Below are 23,722 nucleotides of genomic sequence, written 5' to 3' on the forward strand. Positions count from 1 at the left end.
TGGCCATCAAACTTTACAACTCCTCCCTTGGAGGGTCAGACACCCTGAGCCAACAGGCTGGTCCTGGACTTATTTCATAATTTACTGGCATAATTTACATATTACTATTTAACTATTTATGGTTTTATTACTATTTATTATTTATGGTGCAACTGTAACGAAAACCAATTTCCCCCGTGATCAATAAAGTATGACTATGACTATGACTAGACCCATGCCCGACCCTCCTCCTATGGCAGCCGGGCTTAGGCAGTCCATTGTCGAGTTTTCATTTCTGTTCCGACCTGTTGAATGAGTTTCTGTATCCACACTGACATGGAAACTGCCACAATTCTTTCCCGCTGAACAGACGCAGCGACATAATGTTCATTGCCCGAGTCTGCAGCGCGTGTAGTGGACACTCGCGGTACTGCAGGGGATCCGCAGCTCCCCGAAAGTGAAAACATTGCGAATCAGGAAGTGCTGGGAGTTAACATGGCTTCGAAAAGACCGGCCGAGAGTTGGACCGAGGAGGTAATTTGTTCCATCTGCCTGGAATTCTTCACCGATCCGGTTATCCTGGAGTGTGGGCACAACTTCTGTCGCTCTTGTATCACACTGTGTTGGGATAGGGAGGAGAGAAACTCCTGCCCGGACTGTAGAGCGGTGTTTGCTGACCGCACCCTCAGGGTCAATCGGGCCTTAGTAAATCTGGCTGAAAAAGCTCGAAACAGAAAAGTGAATCGGAAAGGTAAGGAAATGAAACGTCACTGCGAGGACCATGAGGAGGAACTGAAGCTGTTTTGTGAAACGGACAAGACACTCATGTGTCTGATCTGTAGAGATACGCCGAGACACAGAGAGCACCGCTTCCTGCCGATTAAAGAAGCTGTTACACTCTACGAGGTAAAACTAATCCGAATTTGATACTCAGCCCATCCTTCATTGTCCACGACACGAGCCTCCATAAACAACACATCATTCACCCACCTTTCGCGATCTCTAATGGGATTCTACCACGAAGCACATCTTCCCTCCAGAAGCCCACTCCCACCTTCCACCACTACGACTCTACGCTCTCGACGTAATTCCCTTATCCACTTGCTCCTCCCCACTGATCTCCCCGACACCGATACCTGCAAACGGGACAAGTGATACACCACTTCCTCCCTCGTCACCATTCATGACCCCAAACAGCCCCAAATCCCCCCGTTTCCTCCATTGTCCTCTCGTATCAGATTCTTTCTTCTCCAGCTCTTTACCACTTCCACCTGTCCCCTCTCAGCCTCTTACTTCATCACCGTCCCCCACGTTCCCCTCACGTTGTCTCACCCGTCACCTGCCAGCTGGTTCCCATCCCCAACCTTTTTATTCTGGCTTCTGCCCCATTCATTTCCAGTCCTAATGAAGGGTCTCATCCCTAAACGTCGACTGTTCATTCCCCCTGCACAGATGCTGCCTGACTCGCTGAATTCCTCCGGCATTTTGTGCGATAATCGGGTTTGATCACTTGTTTCTTTCATTGTTGTTTTTTCTTTCAATTTCCTTTGCACCCTGACTTCCAGGATCAGCTAAAATCTTCCTTAGACTCTCTCACAAAAAAGAAATCAGACTTCCTGAAAAAGGAACAGCAACAGAAAGAGAAGATTTCTGGAGTTCGGGTGAGGCTTCCTGAGTGGAATTTCTGATATTACTGTTTAGTTTTGCTGCTCCCATTAATGCAGAATAGCAGAGTATTGAAGATCCAGTGACCTGGGTCCGATACTGAACTCTGGTGCTGTCTGTGTGGAGTTTGCATGTTTCTCTGTGACCACGACAGTTTCAGACACATCCCAAAGACATGCTGGATGAATGGTTAATTGCAAAGGTGATGAACTGAGAGCTTGGATACATACATGGAATTATGATGTAGTGGCCATTACAGAGACTTGGCTGGCACCAGGGCAGGAATGGATTCCCAATATTCCTGGATTTCAGTGCTTTAAAAGAGATAGAGAGGGGGGGAACAGGGGAGGAGGGGTGGCATTACTGGTCGGGGATACTATTACAGCTAAAGAAAGGGTGGATAATGTAGCAGGATCCTCTTTTGAGTCAGTGTGGGTGGAAGTCAGGAACAGGAAGGGAGCAGTTACTCTATTGGGAGTATTCTATAGGCCCCCTGGTAGCAGCAGAAATACCGAGGAGCAGATTGGGCAGCAGATTTTGGAATGGTGCAAAAATAACAGGGTTGTTATCATGGGTGACTTTAACTTCCCTAATATTGATTGGCACCTGATTAGTTCCAAGGGTTTGCATGGGGCAGAGTTTGTTAAGTGTGTCCAGGACGGATTCCTGTCACAGTATGTGGACAAGCCGACTAGGGGGAATGCCATACTAGATCCAGTATTAGGTAACGAACTGGGCCAGGTCACCGATCTCTCAGTGGGTGAGCATCTGGGGGACAGTGACCACCACTCCCTGGCGTTCAGCATTATCATGGAAAAGGATAGAATCAGAGAGGACCAGAAAATTTTTAATTGGGGAAAGGCAAGTTATGAGGCTATAAGGCTAGAACTTGCGGGTGTGAATTGGGATGATGTTTTTGCAGGGAAATGTACTATGGACACGTGGTCGATGTTTACAGATCTCTTGCGGGATGTAAGGGATAAACTTGTCCCGGTGAGGAACATAAAGAATGGCAGGGTGACGGAATCATGGGTGACAAGTGAGGTGGAAAATCTAGTCAGGTGGAAGAAGGCAGCATACATGAGGTTCAGGAAGCAAGGATCAGATGGGTCTATTGAGGAATATAGGGAAGCAAGAAAGGAGCTTAAGAAGGGGCTGAGAAGAGCAAGAAGGGGGCATGAGAAGGCATTGGCGAGTAGGGTAAAGGAAAACCCCAAGGCATTCTTCAATTATGTGAAGAACAAAAGGATGACAGGAGTGAAGTTAGGGCCGATTAGAGATAAAGGTGGGAAGATGTGCCTGGAGGCTGTGGAAGTGAGCGAGGTCCTCAATGAAGACTTCTCTTCCGTATTCACCAATGAGAGGGAACTTGATGATGGTGAGGACAATATGAGTGAGGTTGATGTTCTGGAGCATGTTGACATTCAGGGAGAGGAGGTGTTGGAGTTATTAAAATACATTAGGACGGATAAGTCCCCGGGACCTGACGGAATATTCCCCAGGCTGCTCCACAAGGCGAGGGAAGAGATTGCTGAGACTTTGGCTAGGATCTTTATGTCCTCGTTGTCTACGGGAATGGTACCGGAGGATTGGAGGGAGGCGAATGTTGTCACCTTGTTCAAAAAAGGTAGTAGGGATAGACTGGGTAATTATAGACCAGTGAGCCTTAAGTCTGTGGTGGGAAAGCCATTGGATAAGATTCTTAGAGATGGGATCTATGGGCATTTAGAGAATCATGGTCTGATCAGGGACAGTCAGCATGGCTTTGTGAAGGGCAGATCGTGTCTCACAAACCTGATAGAGTTCTTTGAGGAGGTGACCAGGCATATAGATGAGGCTAGTGCAGTGGATGTGATATATATGGATTTTAGTAAGGCATTTGACAAGGTTCCACATGGTAGGCTTATTCAGAAAGTCAGAAGGCATGGGATCCAGGGAAGTTTGGCCAGGCGGTTTCAGAATTGGCTTGCCTGCAGAAGGCAGAGGGTCGTGGTGGAGGGAGTACATTCAGATTGCAGGATTGTGACTAGTGGTGTTCCACAATGATCTGTTCTGGGACCTCTACTTTTTGTGATTTTTTATTAATGACCTGGATGTGGGGGTAGAAGGGTGGGTTGGCAAGTTTTCAGATGACACAAAGGTTGGTGGTATTGTAGATAATGTGGAGGATTGTCGAAGATTGCAGAGAGACATTGATAGGTTGCGGAAGTGGGCTGAGAAGTGGCAGATGGAGTTGAACCTGGAGAAGTGTGAGGTGGTCCACTTTGGAAGGACAAACTCCAAGGCAGAGTACAAAGTAAATGGCGGGATACTTGGTAGTGTGGAAGAGCAGAGGGATCTGGGAGTACTTGTCCACAAATCCCTGAAAGTTGCCTCACAGGTAGATAGGGTAGTTAAGAAAGCTTATGGGGTGTTAGCTTTCATAAGTCAAGGGATAGAGTTTAAGAGTTGCGAGGTAATGATGCAGCTCTATAAAACTCTGGTTAGGCCACACTTGGAGTATTGTGTCTAGTTCTGGTCACCTCACTATAGGAAGGATGTGGAAGCATTGGATAGGGTACAGAGGAGATTTACAAGAATGCTGCCTGATTTAGAGAGTATGGATTATGATCAGAGATTAAGGGAGCTAGGGCTTTACTCTTTGGAGAGAAGGAGGATGAGAGGAGACATGATAGAGGTGTACAAGATAATAAGAGGAATAGATAGAGTGCATAGCCAACGCCTCTTCCCCAGGGCACCACTGCTCAATACAAGAGGACATGGCTTTAAGGTAAGGGGTGGGAAGTTCAAGGGGGATATTAGAGGAAGGTTTTTTACTCAGAGAGTGGTTGGTGCATGGAATACACTGCCTGAGTCAGTGGTGGAGGCAGATACACTAGTGAAGTTTAAGAGACTACTGGACAGATATACGGAAGAACTTAAGTTTTGGGGGTTATATGGGAGGCAGAGTTTGAGGGTCGGCACAACAATGTGGGCCAAAGGGCCTGTACTGTACTGTACTCTTCTATGTTGTATGTTCTATTAACTCTCTGAAGGTTGGAAATTGTGTATGTGAATCAGGTGGGAGTTAATGGGTCAATGAGGGAGAATAGATTTCAGGAAAACGTGAGGGAATGTGGTTGAAGCGAATGTCTCAGCACTAGCATGGACTTTAATGGACCAAATTTTCACCTTAATGTCATGAAAAAATACAACACAACAATACAATAAATTAATTTTCACCTTTCATTCGACAGGAACAGTCACACAGCCTTCAGTCCAACATCACATCCCAGTTTTCTGAACTGCGCCGGTTTATCACTGAGAAAGAGCAGAGTTTACTCAGGGATCTCAGGACGGAAGTGGCGAGGATTCTAAATCCAATGGAGAAAAATCTTCGGGAGATTCAAGAGAATATAAGGACTATTCAGGAAGAAATCTCAAAGTTAAAGGAACAGATGGATCAAAAAGACAGTGTGATATTTCTCAAGGTGAGGGAATGTATTTAAATCTGTTTTTGTCAAAGGGCACTGAATGAACAGTGGTATATTTGAAATCAACACAGTACAGCAGCCAATGAAGGTCAGCGGCTGGTGACCTTGCGTAGATTGTTGTACTTGCATGACGCGCCCTCCAATCACTCCAATAATGACTTTCAAAAATGTCGAAGATATGCATTCAATCCTTTATCAGCAAGATACAACCTTGAAGCAAAGAAACTTAAGCGTAACTAATCGTAATTAAGCAGCAATGAAGCGGTGAACAAATGATATGACATCTATCCGTCCCCAGCTCAAAACTGCCCAAAACAAAGCACGAATATGTAACTTATTCCCTTTGCTTTTACCACGTTCCCACTTACGTGACTAGTTACCATAATAAACACACAACACAGAATTGATTTACTCAGATCATAACACAGAGCTGCGGGTTCTGTCCTTAATTACCACATTAAATATTCCTCTAAAACTCCCATTAACACCAATTCCAGTCACAGGCTGTGAGTGTGTCTGGTGCGGTGGGTGTGAGGGACTCTCTGTCAATCAGTGAGAACAAAGAATGTGACACACACATCAAACCTACCCTCTCTATATGGTTTCCATCAGATTAGGGAATCTTTCACTGTTTCTTTACTTTTTCAGATAAGTTTCACAGGGAATTATATCCCATTTTCCATCATAACCAGGGAATTCAGTCCATCATCTTCTATCAATTTCTCTGCTTCACAATCCTCCTCCCTCCTACTCACCACACCCGGCAACAGTCTCCCAACTCCATGGTGCATCCTGTGTTTATCCAGCTTCCCCATTACATTTCGTCTCTGTTGTTCTGCTGCAACCACTCCTGTGCAGTGAGTTCCACATTCTCCTCACCAAATTTCTTAAGGGGTTTATTAAAATCCAACTGGAGTTTCATCTCCCCATAGATAGAGATACTTTGTCCACCTGCACACAATTAAATCCATCACTGATCTTCAATTCCTCCATCTTATCACGCTGATGTCATATCCAGATAAAAAAAGCACAGCCTGTCCTCTCTTTCCTGTAAATTTCATTCTCTCAGTAATGGTCTAACTTTCAGAGACTTTCCATGTAATTTACCCCGTGGTGCTATATTGTTCGTGTGTGTGAGTGACTGCAGGAGTGGGAATTTTCAACACCTTGTAATGATTTGGATGGAATTCAGGATGTGGACAGTAAGTCCAACTCTAATTGGATTTGTGTTTTTATTTATTTCAGGAGGAAGCTCGTCGGAAGAGGAGGTAGGACATGCTCTTTACTGAAACCCTGTATGGATTTGTAAAATAGTTCAAAATAGCAGTTTATAACCAGCAGTTCAATATTTACAGAATTGGTGACAATGTCCAGGATTTGTCAGTGACAGATGAGGCCCTACCAGTTGAAAAGTTCGATCACCCCTATTTGTTGAACCCAGTGCTGAGAGAAACACTTGCTGCCATTAATCGAGGTAAAACTTACAAAGATTCATTTCTTCTTGTTTATGAGACTCAATTTAGTTCCAATTTGAGTTAAAGGTTGACTGTAGTACTGGGCTGAAAGGGAACTGAAATGTATTCCACATCAACCCCACCGACTGGGAGGCATCACTGTCACACGGTCAGCTGGAGATGTCAGTCCCCTGAACACACCAGCACAGAGTCACGATACAACCAATACACGGACTGGCAAATGAACCACTGTGTCCTGATCCCAGGCACACTGCACTAACATGCCAAGACATGAGTTTGAATCTTACCACAGGATTGGGAAATTAATACTGATCTGATGATATTGTAGGGAATAAAAGTGGGTATCATTGTGGTGACTGTGATTGCCAGAAAAATACACAAGTCCTTCATGAGCCTGTGAGTGCAGACTCTGATTGTCGCAGGTCTTCTGGATCAGCAGCTCTCACTGTTGTGAGAGGCAGAAGAGGGGACTGGTAGAGATAGGGGACTCAATCATCAGGGGAGCAGACAGGGAAATCTGTGGATGTGAATGGGACACCCGAATGGCATGTTGCCTCCGAGGTGCCAGGGTCAGGGACGACTTAGATCATGTCTGCATCATTTTAGAGAGGGAGAGAAAAGAGCCAGATATCTTGGTATATTGTGGGACCAATAACATTGGAAGTCAAAGCAAAGAGGTCCTGAAAATAGAATTTGGAGAGCTTGGTAGAAATCTCAGAGTAGTACCTCCAGGGTTGTAATTTCTGGATTGCTGCCTGTGCCACATGCTGGTGAGGGGAGAAGCAGGACAATTTGGCAGATTAAAGATAGTTGAGAAGACAGGACTTCAGGTATAGGAAGCAGGGAGTAAATAAGGTGCTTGAGGAGTAGAAGAAGTGCAAGAAAATACTTAAGAAAGAAATCAGGAGGGCTAAAACAAGACATGAGGTTGCCTTGGCAGTCAGAGTGAAGGATAATCCAAAGAGCTTTTACAGGTATATTAAGAGCAAAAGGATTGTAAGGGATAAAATTGGTCCTCTTGAAGATCAGAGTGGTCGGCTGTGTGCGGAACCAAAGGAAATGGGGGAGATCTTAAATAGGCTTTTTGCGTCTGTATTTACTAAGGAAACTGGCATGAAGTCTATGGAATTAAGGGAATAAGTAGTGAGATCATGGAAACTGTACAGATCGAAAAGGAGGAGGTGCTTGCTGTCTTGAGGAAAATTAAAGTGGATAAATTCCTGGGACCTGACAGGGTGTTCCCTCGGACCTTGAAGGAGACTAGTGTTGAAATTGCAGGGGCCCTGGCAGAAATATTTAAAATGTCGCTGTCTACAGGTGAGGTGCCGGAGGATTGGAGAGTGGCTCATGTTGTTCCGTTGTTTAAAAAAAGATCAAAAAGTAATCCGGGAAATTATAGGCCAGTAAGTTTAACGTCGGTAGTAGGTAAGTTATTGGAGGGAGTACTAAGAGACAGAATCTACAAGCATTTGGATAGATAGGGACTTATTAGGGAGAGTCAACATGGCTTTGTGCGTGGTAGGTCATGTTTGACCAATCTATTGGAGTTTTTCGAGGAGGTTACCAGGAAAGTGGATGAAGGGAAGGCAGTGGATATTGTCTACATGGACTTCAGTAAGGCCTTTGACAAGGTCCCGCATGGGAGGTTAGTTAGGAAAATTCAGTCGCTAGGTATACATGGAGAGGTGGTAAATTGGATTAGACATTGGCTCAATGGAAGAAGCCAAAGAGTGGTAGTAGAGAATTGCTTCTCCGAGTGGAGGCCTGTGACTAGTGGTGCGCCACAGGGATCAGTGCTGGGTCCATTGTTATTTGTCATCTATATCAATGATCTGGATGATAATGTGGTAAATTGGATCAGCAAATTTGCTGATGATACAAAGATTGGAGGTGTAGTAGACAGTGAGGAAGGTTTTCAGAGCCTGCAGAGGGACTTGGACCAGCTGGAAAAATGGGCTGAAAAATGGCAGATGGAGTTTAATACTGACAAGTGTGAGGTATTGCACGTTGGAAGGACAAACCAAGGTAGAACATACAGGGTTAATGGTATGGCACTGAGGAGTGCAGTGGAACAGGGGGATCTGGGAATACAGATACAAAATTCCCTAAAAGTGGCGTCACAGGCAGATAGGGTCATAAAGAGAGCTTTTGGTACATTGGCCTTTATTAATCAAAGTATTGAGTATAAGAGCTGGAATGTTATGATGAGGTTGTATAAGGCATTGGTGAGGCCGAATCTGGAGTATTGTGTTCAGTTTTGGTCACCAAATTACAGGAAGGATATAAATAAGGTTGAAAGAGTGCAGAGAAGGTTTACAAGGATGTTGCCGGGACTTGAGAAACTCAGTTACAGAGAAAGGTTGAATAGGTTAAGACTTTATTCCCTGGAGCGTAGAAGAATGAGGGGAGATTTGATAGAGGTATATAAAATTATGATGGGTATAGATAGAGTGAATGCAAGCAGGCTTTTTCCACTGAGGCAAGGGGAGAAAAAAACAGAGGACATGGGTTAAGGGTGAGGGGGGAAAAGTTTAAAGGGAACATTAGTGGGGGCTTCTTCACACAGAGAGTGGTGGGAGTATGGAATGAGCTGCCAGACGAGGTGGTAAATGCGGGTTCTTTTTTAACATTTAGGAATAAATTGGACAGATACATGGATGGGAGGTGTATGGAGGGATATGGTCGGTGTGCAGGTCAGTGGGACTAGGCAGAAAATGGTTCAGCACAGCCAAGAAGGGCCAAAAGGTCTGTTTCTGTGCTGTAGTTTCTATGGTTTCTATGGTTTCTATTTAGATCATTGGGATCTCTTCTGGTGGAGGTATGACCTGCTCAGAAGGGACGTTTTGCACCTGGACCTGTGGGAGAACAATATTCTCACAGCGAGGTTTGAAAGAGCTGATGGGGAGGGTTTAAACTAATTTGGTGGTGTCGGGGATTGGGAACTGGAGTGAAGGGATAGGACTGATGGTAAAAATGCAAAATAACATGCAGTCAGACGGTCAGAAAGGGCGGACAGATGAGAGAACAAAATTGCAGCCAGCAGGGTGAGTATCAGTGCATTAGGATGCAGAATAAAAATGGTTGCAAATACAGTATACAAAGTATTAAATCTCAGTGCATGGAGTATAAGAATTAAAGAGGATGATCTTGATGCTTGATTACAGATTGCCAGGTATGGTGTTGTGGGCATCACTGAATCGTGGCTGAAGGATGGTTGTAGTTGGAGCTGAATGTATTGGTGGTATCGGAAGGTAGGCAGAGGGGGTGGCGTGGCTCTGCTGGTAAATCAGTAAAAGGACATGATGTAGGATTTGGAAGATGTTGAATCCTTGTGGTTTGAGTTAAGGAACTGCAAATGTAAAGATGAGACTGATGGCAGTCAGTTACAGGCATCTCAACAGTAGGCGGAAAGTGGGCCACAGGTTACAACTGAAAATAGAAAAGGCCGATGTAAAGCTATAATAGTCATGGGAAATTTCAACATGCAGGTCAAATGGGAAAATTAGGTTGGTAATGAATCTCAAAAGAGTGAATTTGTTGAATGCCATGTGATGGCAGTTTGTTGTTGAGCCTACTAGGAGATCAGCTCTACTGGATTGGGTGTTATGTATTGAACCAGAGGCAATTGGGTAAAAGAACCCTCAGGAGGCAGTGCTCACAACATGACAGAGTTCAATTTGAAATTTGATAAGATAAAAGTAAGGTCTGATGTTGTAGTATTTCAGAGTTAAAGAAATTACAGTGGTCTGAGAGAGGAGTTGGCCAAAGGAAATTTGAAGAAGATGCTGGCAGGGATGACAGCAGAGCAGAAATTGTGACTGTTTCAAAGAAAATGAGGAAGGTGAAGGATAGATGTATTCCAAAATATTCAAATGGCAAAATAGTACAACCGTGCCTGACAAGGGAAGACAAGCTAAATTAAAAGCAAAAGAGAGTGCAAACAACAAAGCAAAAATTAGCAGGAAGACAGAGGATTGGGAACATAGAACATAAAACATAGAATAGTACAGCATAGTACAGGCCCTTTGGCCCACAATGTTGTGCCGACCCTCAAACCCTGCCCCCCATATAACCCCCCACCTTAAATTCCTTCATATACCTGTCTAGTAGTCTCTTAAATTTCACTAGTGTATCTGCCTCCACCACTGACTCAGGCAGTGCATTCCACGCACCAACCACTCTCTGAGTAAAAAACTTTCCTCTAATATCCCCCTTGAACTTCCCACCCCTTACCTTAAAGCCATGTCCTCTTGTATTGAGCAGTGGTGCCCTGGGGAAGAGGTGCTGGCTATCTACTCTATCTATTCCTCTTATTATCTTGTATACCTCTATCACATCTTCTCTCATCCTCCTTCTCGCCAAAGAGTAAAGCCCTAGCTCCCTTAATCTCTGATCATAATGCATACTCCCTAAACCAGGCAGCATCCTGGTAAATCTCCTCTGTACCCTTTCCAATGCTTCCATATCCTTCCTATACTGAGGCGAGCAGAACTGGACACAGTACTCCAAGTGTGGCCTAACCAGAGTTTTATACAACTGCATCATAACCTCGCGACTCTTAAACTCTATCCCTCGACTTATGAAAGCTAATGCCCCATAAGCTTTCTTCACTACCCTATCTACGTGTGAGGCAACTTTCAGGGATCTGTGGACATGTACCCCCAGATCCCTCTGCTCCTCCACACTACCAAGTATCCTGCCATTTACTTTGTACTCTGCCTTGGAGTTTGTCCTTCCAAAGTGTACCACCTCACACTTCTCCGGGTTGAACTCCATCTGCCACTTCTCAGCCCACTTCTGCACCCTATCAATGTCTCTCTGCAATCTTCGACAATCCTGTACACTACCTACAACACCACCAACCTTTGTGTCGTGTGCAAACTTGCCAACCCACCCTTCTACCCCCACATCCAGGTCGTTAATAAAAATCACAAAAAGTAGAGGTCCCAGAACAGATCCTTGTGGGACACCACTAGTTACAACCCTCCAATCCGAATGTTCTCCCTCCACCATGGCCCTCTGCCTTCTGCAGGCAAGCCAATTCTGAATCCATCTGGCCAAACTTCCCTGGATCCCATGCCTTCTGATGTAGCTTTTAAATACCTACAGGGAGCAACTAAAAGAATTATTGGGAGAGGAGAAATGAAATATAAAATTGAAATGAATTGAATTGAATTGACTTTGTCACTTACATCCTTCATGTACATGCGGAGTAAAAATCTTTACATTACGTCTTTGTCTAAATGTGTAATTTATAGTAATTTATGATAAATGATATGTATAACATGCTGGTCAATATGACATAGAAATACAGTTGTCTCGGCATGAGTTAAGCAGTCTGATGGCCTGGTGGAAGAAGATCTCCCCGGACCCTGTTGGTCCTGGTTTTTATGCTACAGTACCATTTCCTGTATGGTAGCAACTGGTACAGTTTGTGGTTGGGGTGACTCACATCTCCAATAATCCTTCTGGCGCTTTTTATACGCCCGTCTTTGCAAAACAAGCCAGGAAACGATATCAATTTTTTTTGAGCATTGAAAAGAAATAAAATAGAGATGAGAGTGGATTGTTCTTGTTCTTACTCCTTGTATCCCTTCCCCTGCCTTCTGCTTTCTGTGAAGCCCTGCCTTGTCTTGCCGGTAACTCTCGCCTCGCCTGAAGTTCTGTCTTGCCTTGCATTGCCTGAAGCCTTGCCTTGTCTTGCTGTCTGATCCTGGAGCCACCCTGTACCTAGCTCCCTTCCTAACCCTTGCCTCCGTCGGATAAGCCAGGCCGTCTTGCCGTTGCCTATGGTTGGTTCTGTCCCTTCCTGTCCCTTGCCTCCGTCGGGTGGTGATCTGCGCCCTGCCCAGGACTAGCCTCCAGCCTCCTGCCTCCTGCCAAGCCTCGCCTCAAGTTTCCAGACTCCTGCCAAGCCTCGCCTCTAGTCTCTAAGACTCTAGCCTTGTCCTGCCTGCCAGCCAAGCCTCATCCTTGCCCAGTTCTGGGGTCCGAGCCAGAGGCAAGAGCCAGGTACTGGGTCCTTGTCCAGTCTCTGGCTCGGAGTCCAAGCCCGGGCTCCTAGCTCTCTTGTCCAGTCCTGTTCCGGGTTCCCGGTTTGCGTGTCCACGTCCTTGCCCTCACCCTGTATCCTAGTCTGGTCCCTAGTACTTCAGTGTCTGTCTCTTGCACTTGGGTCCATTCCTAGCCACCACCTTATGACAGTTGTACATTTGGACTTTTAGAAGGCCAAGGTGTCACACATGAAGGTGCTTACCAAGTTAAGAGTTCATATTATGACGGAAAAGTTATTGGCATGGTTAGAACATTGGCTGATTGATAGGAAACAGTGAATGAAAGTAAAAGGATCCCTTTCTGGTTGGCTGCCAGTGACTATTGGTGTTTCTCAGGGGTTGGCATTGGGACAGCGTCTTTTTATGCTGTATATCAAGGTTTAGCTGACAGAATAGATGGCTTTGTTGCCAAGTTTGCAGACGAAACAAAGATTGGTGGAGGGGCCGGTAGTGTTGAGGAAACAGGTAGGCTGCACAAGGACTTGGATGAGGAATGGGCAAGAAAGTGGCAAATGATATACAATGCTGTAAAATTCATGGTCATGCACTTTGGTAGCAGAAATAATGTGCAGATTATTTTTTTATTAATGGGGAGTAAATCCAAAAGTCTGAGATGCAAATGGGCTTGGAAGTTCTTCTGCAGAACACCTGAATAGTTAACCTGTAGGTACAGTCGGTGACGAGGAAGGCAAATGCAATGTAGGCATTGAATTTAAGAGGTTTAGAATACAACAGCAGGGATGTGATACTCAGGCATCATTCGGCACTGGTACCTTGAGTATTGTGAGCTGCTCATCAAAGAAAAGATATGCTGGCATTGGAGTGTCTCCCCTTGTCCTGGTACCGGGGCCATGCTACCCGAGGTGCAAAGGGACTTGGGTGTCCTTGTGCAGGATTCCCTGAAGGTTAGCATGCAGCTTGTGTCAGTGGTAAGATAGGTAAGCTCAATGTTTGCTTTCATTTTCAGAGGATGAGAGTACAAGAGCAAGGATGTAATTCTGAGGTTTGAAAAGGCATTACTCAGACCACACTTGGAGTATTGTGGGCAGTTTTGGGTCCAGTGTATCGCAAAAGATGTGCTGGCATTGGAAAGGGTCCAGGAGGTTCACAAGAATGATTCCAGGAATGAAAGAGTTAACATATGAGGAGTGTTTGATGGTTCTGGATCTGTACTCATGGGAATTTAGAAGAATGACTGATTTATTATCCCTCTCAACCCTATTCTCCCACCTCCTCTCCATAACTTTTGATGCCCTGACTAATCAAGAAGTTTACCTATCAACTTCTGCTTTAAAAATCAAACATGAGAAAATCTGCAGATGCTGGTAGTCCAAACTACACAGGTCCTGATGAAGGGTCTCGGCCTGATCTCTCTGATACCTATCTGGAGAGAGTTGATGTTGTGAGGATGTCAAGAACAGAAGGCACAGCCTCTGACTGTAGGGATGTCCATTTAGAACAGAGATGAGAGGGAATTCCTTTAGTCACAGGATGGTGAATCTGCCTCAGGCAGCTGTGGTGGCCAAATCACTGACAATGTTTAAAGTGGAGCAACACACACAAAATGCTGGAGGAACTCAGCAGGGCAGGAAGCATCTATGGAGAAGAGTAAACTGTAGATGGTTCGGGCTGAAACCCTTCATCAGGACCTGTTTTGCTTAAGGGTCACTGCAAATTCACCCCCTGTCCTAATGAGGGGCTGTGGATGATGGGGTTGTGGGAAAGAGCAGAAAGAGATCCTTATCTCCATCTTTGTCCCCCTCCAAGTTTTCTCGTTACATCTACGCACACAGTTCACCCACAGGCTTTCCACCCCTCCCCCACCTGGTTCTGGTTCAATCTGCCATTCGTCTCTCCCCGCTGGTTCTCATTATCAACTCCTTTACTGTCTCAAACCTTCACCCTCCCCCCACTCCACACTTCACACTCACAAATGAATGGTAACATTGAATGAAGGGCCTGTTCCTGTGCTGTACTATTCTATGTTCTCTCCTCTCTGTTCAGAAGAATAGGATGAGATCGCAGGGAAACACAAAATTCTTTCAGAGGTCAACAGGCAGGATGCAGGGAGGTTGTTTCCCCTCTCTGAGGAGTCAACGGTCAGGGGCTACTGTCTTTGGGATTCTCAGAACCTGTGGAGGGGGAGGGGGTTTGGGGGTTCTTAGCCATTCAGTTCACAGAGCTATCACCGTACAGCACAGAAATGTGCCCTTCCACCCATCATCTCTGTGCTGACCTATTTACCCATCTACAGTCATCCCATTGGCCGGCATTAGATCAGTGGTCAGTTTCCTTCTGTGCTTTGTCTACTGAAGTGTCTGTCCAAGTGTCTCTTAAACACAGAGGACTGGAGGCCTGTGACCTGCAGAGGTCGGTGCTGGGCCCACGTGTGTTTGACATTCATATTAATGATTTGGATGAGATTGTAGGTGACAAAGTAGAACTTTGTGGGTGACACTAACATTCATGGTATAGTGGACAGGGAAGAGGGTTATCTCTGTTTACACCGGGCCCTTGATCAACTGTAGAGATGGATGCAGTGACAATGTTTTAAAATAGATCTTGGTGGGTACGTGGATAAGAAAGGTGGAAAGGAATAATGGGCAAGTGGGCAAGTTGGGCCGAGGAGCCTTTGTGACCTCCTGTTTAAACACCCCTTTCCTGCACTTGTTTCTGCTGTCCATCCCCCCGTTTATTTCTGTTCTTGAGGGAAGATGTCGACCGGAATTGTAGACTCTCTACCTCTCTCCACACCTGTCGCCTGACCCGCTGGGTTCTTGCAGCATTTTGTGTCTGTTTGATCGGAAAATCTCTGCTCTCCGTCCAGCGGAAAACGCTTGGGGAGACATTAGTTGTCAATCTGCTTTTGTCGTTCAAACCATGGGAAAGGTTCGTGTCAGCCTCCCGACAGCGCCTGAGGCCCACTGGTCACGGGGCCGTGCTGCCCAAATCTCCCCCGTCCTGGGTTCACGCTGTCCAAGTCTACCCCCGATCACCAGGGCCGCGTTGCCTGAGTCTCCCCCCGATCACCAGGGCCGCGTTGCCCGAGTCTCCCCCCCGATCACCAGGGCCGCGTTGCCCGAGACTCCCCCCCGATCACCAGGGACGCGCTGTCCGAGTCTCCCCCCGATCACCAGGGCCGCGTTGCCTGAGTCTCCCCCCGATCACCAGGGCCGCGTTGCCCGAGTCTACCCCCGATCACCAGGGCCGCGCTGTCCGAGTCTCCCCCCGATCACCAGGGCTGCATTGCCTGAGTCTCCCCCCGATCACCAGGGCCGCGTTGCCCGAGTCTCCCCCCCGATCACCAGGGCCGCGTTGCCCGAGTCTCCCCCCGATCACCAGGGCCACGTTGCCCGAGTCTCCCCCCAATCCCCGGGCACTCTCTAATTCTCTGTTTCTCCCCCCAGTCTCTGCAACCCTGGATGTGGAAACAGCGCATCCGCAGCTCGAGGTGTCTGAGGACCGGAAGAGTGTGAGGTGGACTGGGACCCGGAGGAATCTCCCTGACACCTGGAAGAGATTCACAAACCGGGCTTGTGTGCTGGGATCGCAGGGATTCACATCGGGGAGACATTACTGGGAGGTGGAGGTGGCGGGGAATCGCCTCTGGTGTCTGGGAGTCGCCGCAGAGTCTGTGGACAGGAAGGAAGGGGACAGACTGAGTCCGGAGACCGGATTCTGGATCATCGAGCGGTTTTATAACGTGATACATCGGGTTTGTGACATGATGAACGTTCACACCTCCCCTGAACCCCGTCTCCCTGCCGGTCCCATCCCTGGGAGGGTGGGAGTTTATCTCAGTTACGAGTCCGGGACGGTTTCATTTTACAACGCGGAGACCAAGTCCCATCTCCACACCTTTACTGGGAATAAATTCAGGGGGAAACTTTATCCTTTCTTTGCGCCTTGGGATGAAAACCAGTGGCTGAGAATTTGCTCCGGTTCCGCTCCGGGTCTGTAAACGGGTCAGGTCCCGGGACCGGCATCAGGAGTCAAGTCCCTATAAATATAAATGTGCTGAGAGTGAAATAATCACGATATGAGATTTATTGATCTGTTAATTTTAATTCATTCACTGCATCCGACAACAGAACAGAAACACTGCGGATTCAGCAGCAGCCGCGGGCTCCCCCGGGTCCTAAAGTCCACCGGCAATGGGACGGGTGAAGTAGGACAAGTGGGGGCGAAGCTGACTGGAAAAGAAATTGAAGATTGATGCTAAGTGTTCATTAAGTTCATCTGCCATTTCTTTGTCCCCCATCACTACTTCACCAACATCATTTTCCAGTGGTCCAATATCAACTCTCTTTCACTCTTCATGTAACTGAAAACTAAACTTTTCGTATCCTGATTTATATTATTGGCTAGTTTGCCCTCATATTTCATTTTTACCATTCTTATGGCTTTTTTCGTTGTTTTTTGTTGGCTTTTAAGAGCATCCCAATAATCCAACATCCCACTCACCTTTGCTACCTTATATGCCATTTCCTTAGGTAACACACAATCCTTAACTTCCTTTGTCAGCCTCAGATTCCTACCACTACCATTTGAGAAATTCTTTGGTGGGACTTGTCTCTCTTGCACCTTGTAAACTATTCCCAGATATGTCAGCCACTGCTGTTCAGCTGTCATCTCCACAGTATCCTCCTCTAATTCACCTGGGCAAATTCCTCTCTCATGCCTCTGTAATTCCCTTTATTCCATTGAGAGATTGATGCATGTGACTTAGGGCTCTCTGTCTCAAAGTGCAGTATGAATTCAATTATATGCCTCCTAGGGATTCCTTTACTTTAAACTCCCGAATAAGATCAGGGTTATTACAGAGCACCCAATCCAAGATGGCCTATCCGGCAAGTAGGCCCAAACACAAACTGCTTTAAAAAGCCGTCTTGTAGGCATTCAACAAATGCCCTATTGTGATCTAACAATAACCTGATTTTCCCAACCCTTTGCATATTGATGTCCCCCGATACAATTGTGACGTTGCCATTGTTATATGCCTTTGCCCGTCCAATACTGTGAATTAACTTAAAGTTAGTCCCATAACTTAATAAAGTTTTTATCTGAAAACTATCAAACCCCCGAAGATTGTACTGAAGACTGCATTTGATTTTTTTTTCAGCCAAATCTGCTTCACACTGAAATAGTATGTGTTTCACAGTTTCAGAATGACAAAATATACACGATACAGAATGAAGTTTTCCAATTAGATACAAGGCACAATTAAGCATAGTGAGGGCATTTCTAAGTCATGTCAACATCATTCCTTCCCTTCTTGTTTTAAGTCCTTCTTCTAAAAACCCAGCTGGTTTATGTATTCTGTAAAGGTGTCTGTCCTTATATCCAATATCCTACAAGCCTTGTCATAAGTCCCTAATTCTTCACCGTACCAACCCCTTAGCTTCTGATTTGTGAAATGGAAAGTCCATATCTCTACAGTTGAATTTTAAACAGTTTTTGTCGCGAAACAGTCAACCCCATCATTTCCCTCAACAGTGCGATGTGCAGGGCCCATATGCAGACATATAAACCAAACTCTGTATATGAAATATTGTTTGATGAGTTTCCAACAGTCAATCTGACCTACTGCTAGAATGACCTGTTTTAAGGCTCATCAAAACCGAAAAGGATTCTAAACAAATTACAAGCTTGCAAGGACCAATTTCTTCCACCCACTGTAACCCTAAAATTATGGCAAAGAATTCTGCTTCAACAAAGATTTTCATGTTGCACTCCACGAATACCCACACAGATGACTGAGGGTAATTAATGCTCCCTTACATTTATCAATTATTTTACTGATATGGTGCTTCCATGTCAGCTTATTATCCATCTATTTACCTGGAAATCTTACCACTGACATATTTTCAGGAGATTGACTATATAATTTCAAATCAAGTGCAGGTCTATTAATCCTGTTAGTAAAACAGATAACATGTTTTAATGACTGAAAACTTAAAATCTTCATCTATTTGCCCACTGTTTGATCTATTAATTGTAAACTGCATCCTATTTACAGTAAAATGGAAATACTACCTCTAATCTAGAAAGCTACATCATCTCAATATAGTGACTTACGCACCGGAGTACCCATCTCAGAGAAAATATCATTAATCATAATATTAAATAATGAAGGGCTACAAATACTGCCCTGAGGAGCCCCATTCTCTGTCTCATCGAAACACAAACATGATGTGCCCACCCGTACCTGCACAAACCGTCCAAATAAAAACTCAGATAAATTATGCAATATCCCCTCACTCCTAATTTCCAAAATTTAATCAAAAGTCCTTCCTTCCATAACATATCATATGCATTTACAATATTAGAAATACTGCTGTAACAACATCTTTATTTAACTGTGCTTTTTTATAATCATTTTCCAAGCCTAAAACTGAATCCAATGTAATTCTACCCTTCCGAAATCCACTCTTAATAAAACACTATATCACCCCTCTTTCCAAAATATAGCTCAAGCGCTCGATTACCATACATTCCGTCAGTTTACATAAATAAGACATTGATGATATAAGCCTATAACTAGAAAGATCAGTTGGGGATCTGCCAGGTTTCAGAACAGGCACAAGTGCTGCATTCTCCATGAGGGAGGAAGATGACCTCATCTCTAAACACGATTTAAAAATTTAATATTTTCACAAGAGAGAATTACAATTACATATATCACCTTTTCCTAGGGACGCCCGACTTGCATTAATAATAGACTTTATAAATTTCTGCAAAGAAAACTCTGCATCAATGATACTATCATTGCTTCGGCTGACTTCCAACACCTCTGGGTATTCACTGAAAAACATACCCCTACATTGATTAACTTCTTCACTTAAATTATCTTGATTATGACTTGCACAACATGACGCAGCCAGCAACACAACCTTCCATGTTTCAGTAACAATCAGTTTGCCCTCATTAATCAATACTGAAATATTAAGATCGTTTCAAATCTCCCCATTTTCTAAATCATACCCCAAACATCTCCAAGTTAAATATCCTTTCAAATATTATATCAATATGACCTCCAGTAAATCACCATCTTCCTCACCACGACCTGCGCCCTTTTATCCTTAATAATGTCACTCGGAGACTGATGGATCATCACATAAAAACTTACATTTCTCCCAGTTTGCTTTATCAAATACCTCAGCTCCTACAAGTGTCTTCCTATCCCCAATATAAATTCAAACTCAAGCTCAGAAAGGCAGGAAGGTTGACTGATGTTCACATTAACTAATCACGATGTGATTTTGAATTTGAACTCTCCCCCAGCTGCCTATCACCTCCCTCATGATTCCGCCTCCTTCTACTACCCATTGTTTTCCTGCCTATCACCTCCCTGCTTTCCCTCCTCCACCCCTTTGTGTTTCAAATTACTGGTTTTTCAGCTGAACCTACTGGCCTTCTCCTTCCCACCCTCCCCCCACCTTCCTTATAGGGCCTCTACCCATTCCCTCTTCAATCCTGATGAAGGGTTCTGGCCCGAAACATCGACTCATCATTTCCACTGATGCTGCCCAACCTGCTGAGTTCCTCCAGCGTGTTGTGACTGTTGCTTTGATCCCAGCATCTGCAGATTATTTTGTGTTTATGATGGAGCTTTATGGATTAGAGGTAGAAATTTCAATTTTACTGTATATAGGATGCATTCACAATTAATAAGGTTGAACAGTCGGCAAATAGATGGGATTTAAGCTTTCAGTAGCTAGAAGACAAGTTGTGTGTTTTACAAATGGAATTAATGGACCTGCTCTTGATTGGAAATTATATGGTCAAACTCCTTAAACGGTGTCAGTGGTAAGATTTGTAGGCATGTGGGTGGGTAATAAACTGATATGGAAGGACTGGATCAGAAAATAATTGATAAATACAAAGAAACATTAAATACTCTCAGTTATCTCTATGGTTATTCTGGGATGTTACATAAAAATATTTATTGAGCAATTTCATTTGTTTAATTGGATCTGTTCTTGATTATGCTTGTGTGGTTTATAGATCAGCTTCATCTTCAACCTTATAATACAGTATTTGGATGCGATACAAGCATAGGCTTCAAGATTGTGTTGTGGTGCACTAAGGTTGTCTCTTGTTTCAGCTTCACTGTTTGAAATTGTGGAGGTTGAATTTAATGTTAAGATATTGGATTAATTTAAGAGGGAAGAAATGATTAATCTGTTCAAGGTGTGTTGGAGGACTGTTGGGAACTTCACAAGACGAGTGTTTTTAGTTTTGGGTGCCTGGGTTCTTATCACGCTTGAAAAATGGGTTCGTTGGGTTTTGCAAAATGTCCTATAGTTGCTTTCTTGGTTACCCCAACTTGTTTCTTGCAATACCTTTAGCTGATTTTAGGATACACGATATAGTAAAGCCTAACGATTCTGCTATGCCTCAGAATTTCTTGATTCATTATATATTAAAAAAGCTATTGAGATAGTTTAACCATTTTTACAGAAGGATCAAAATATAGTTTAACTGGGAATGTTGGTGTGGCTGTGTTATGCGTGAATTATAGGTAACAACAAAGAAACTGCCTTCCAACCATTTATCAGGATTTACAACAGAATCGCTTACCAATTATTTGTGCTTAGAGTGGGTGGAGGAAATTTGTCCATGTAAGTTTGTAATTTGTTCAGATTCCCTTTCAGTTTTCAAGAGTCTTAAAACAGGTCATTTTCGCAGCAGGTCAGATTTACTGCTGGAAACTCATCAAACATTATTCCATATTCAAAGGATTGGATTCCAGGTGTGCACTAATTTGGGGATGCATGAAGACACAGTGAGAAGTCGGATCCTGAGGAGTCGGTAGATCAGAGGGATCTGGGAACACAGATTCATAATTACTTGAAAGTGGTGTCACAGGTAGATAGTGTTGAAATGAGAGCTTCTGGCACATTAGACTTCATAAATCAAAGTATTGAGTACAGGAGATGGGATGTTATGTTGAAGTTCTATAAGATGTTGTTGAGGCCTAATCTGGAGTATTGTGTGCAGTTTTTGTTACCTTCCTGAAAGAAAATTATCAACAAAATTGAAAGTGTGCAGAGAAAATTGACAATCGGTCTGCTGGAACTTGAGGATTCGAACTTTAGAAAAAGGTAAGTTCTTCATTCCCTCTAGTGTTGGAAATGAAGGGAGATTTTGCAGATGTAGACAAAATTATCAGTGTTGTTGATGGGAAATGCAGGCAGGGTTTTTCTTCTGAGGTTGGGTGAGATGGGAACAAGAGATCACAGTTTAAGGGTGAAAGGTGAAATATCTAAGAGGAACCTGAGTGGGAATTGTTGGAGTGGATTTTTTTGGGGGGTAGATGATTTGTTAACACTTAAATGACTTTGGCCACCAGACTTCTATTTTAACTGTTTGACAAAGGACTGTGGATTGAGTCCACCACAATGGGCTTCCTAAAAAGGTGTGAATACCAGATACTCTGGCGCTGTAGTTTGACCAGGTGCTGTAGTTTCGAAGACAGTTTTATCTATACATTATAAATATTAATTGTCTTCTATGTTAGCACAGGAAATGCCAAATAAATGTATCGTAGACTTAAATTACATTCCTAAAAGCTGTGGATGCCAACCCAGACATGTTGGCGTTGGAAGGAAAGGATGGTGTGATATTTTGTATGTAGCTTCAAGAGGAAGTATTGTCTATGCATTGTCTGTAACCTTTTAAGTAGCAACTGCCTTTGTGTTTAGTATATAAACATCGAGCCCACATTGAGCTAGCAGGCCTTTCTGTTGAAAGTGTCTCCGTCTGTAGATGCCTGTTGTACCTTGTTGTGTCGAATAAAGAAGCTGCTTTGTATCTACCAGTGACTCTGTCTCTCCAGTAATTTCATCCATGTTACAACAGGAATTCTTTCATTCAGAGGGTGGTGAGGGTGTGGGAAGAGCTGTCAGTGGAAGTTATGGATTTCATTGCAGAGAAGTTTGGATCAGTACATGGATGGGAGGGATATTGAGCGCCATGGTCCAGATGCAGTTTTGGGACTCAGCAGAATAACAATTCGGTGCGGACTAAATGGGCAAAAGGGTTCGTTTCTTTGTTATAGTGCTCTCTGACTCTAAGTAAAGTGTAGGTGAAGGGGAACTGATCTGGTCTGTTGTCAGGGAGAATGCAATGTGTTTTAAGGGTTTCCTGCTGGGGACAGAAGTGAATAGGTACTGGACATCCATGGTCAAAGTGAGGCGATCAGGGCAGGGATTTTAAAGTTGTTGAAGAGCAAAGAGACACAGACACCCACATGCACACAGAGGGGTACACACACACACACACACTCAAACGTGCTCCCTCCATCATTCCATTGGCCTTCACCCTGCTTCCCAAAAATTGTTTGTTCCTCCTCAAACTGTTCTCGCTCTGCTGCCCCCATTTTCACCCTTTCCCACTCTCCCCACCTCCTCTTCCCCATCCCTCACCGTCTCCTTCTTTCTGTTTCTCCTCTCCCCTCACTCTTCACTCTTCATTCGTTCCCTTCCCCACTGCCACAGTCTTTCCTCCACACATTCGACTCTACCCTACTCACTCACTCCCGTTCTACTTTCCCTTATTGTCTCTCTCTCCCCTTTCGCTGCCTCTCGCCCTATTTCCAATTCCTCCTTTACTGCAGCTCGCTTTCCCCGCCACACTCCCGTCCCCACCCCTCCCGGCTCTGTGATGACGGTTGACACGCCCAGTGAATTGTCTGATGTGCAATTCTTCGTTGTTTGGAAAGCTGCAATGTGCTCTCAGAAAATAAAAAAACACGCGGCTTCCGGGAGTGGCCCGCTTGTTCCCGTATTGTGTGCTACAGAGCTACAGAATAGCCGGGGGAGGGGAGTGTGGAGAGAGCGAGAGAGAGAGAGAGAGAGAGCGAGAGAGAGAGCGAGAGAGAGAGAGAGCGAGAGAGCGAGCGAGAGAGAGAGAGAGAGAGCGAGAGAGGGAGAGAGAGAGAGAGAGAGAGAGAGAGTAACTATACTTATATAGCCTCAGTCTCTCTCTTTTCGTCCTCCACTCTTCATCCGTTCTCTTCCCCACTGCCCCACTCTTTCCTCCACACACTCCACCCTACCCTAAACACACAGTG

The 23,722-nt window shown here is 44.7% G+C and overlaps 1 pseudogene; it reads left to right on the plus strand.

Moving 5' to 3' along the window:
- The first annotated feature begins 356 nt into the window (after positions 1 to 356).
- Positions 357 to 22,505, plus strand: LOC134345910 (zinc-binding protein A33-like; annotated as a pseudogene).
- The last annotated feature ends 1,217 nt before the right edge of the window (positions 22,506 to 23,722 follow it).

This window comes from Mobula hypostoma, chromosome 4 (genome assembly GCF_963921235.1).
Source record: "Mobula hypostoma chromosome 4, sMobHyp1.1, whole genome shotgun sequence".
Taxonomy (NCBI): Eukaryota; Metazoa; Chordata; class Chondrichthyes; order Myliobatiformes; family Myliobatidae; genus Mobula; species Mobula hypostoma.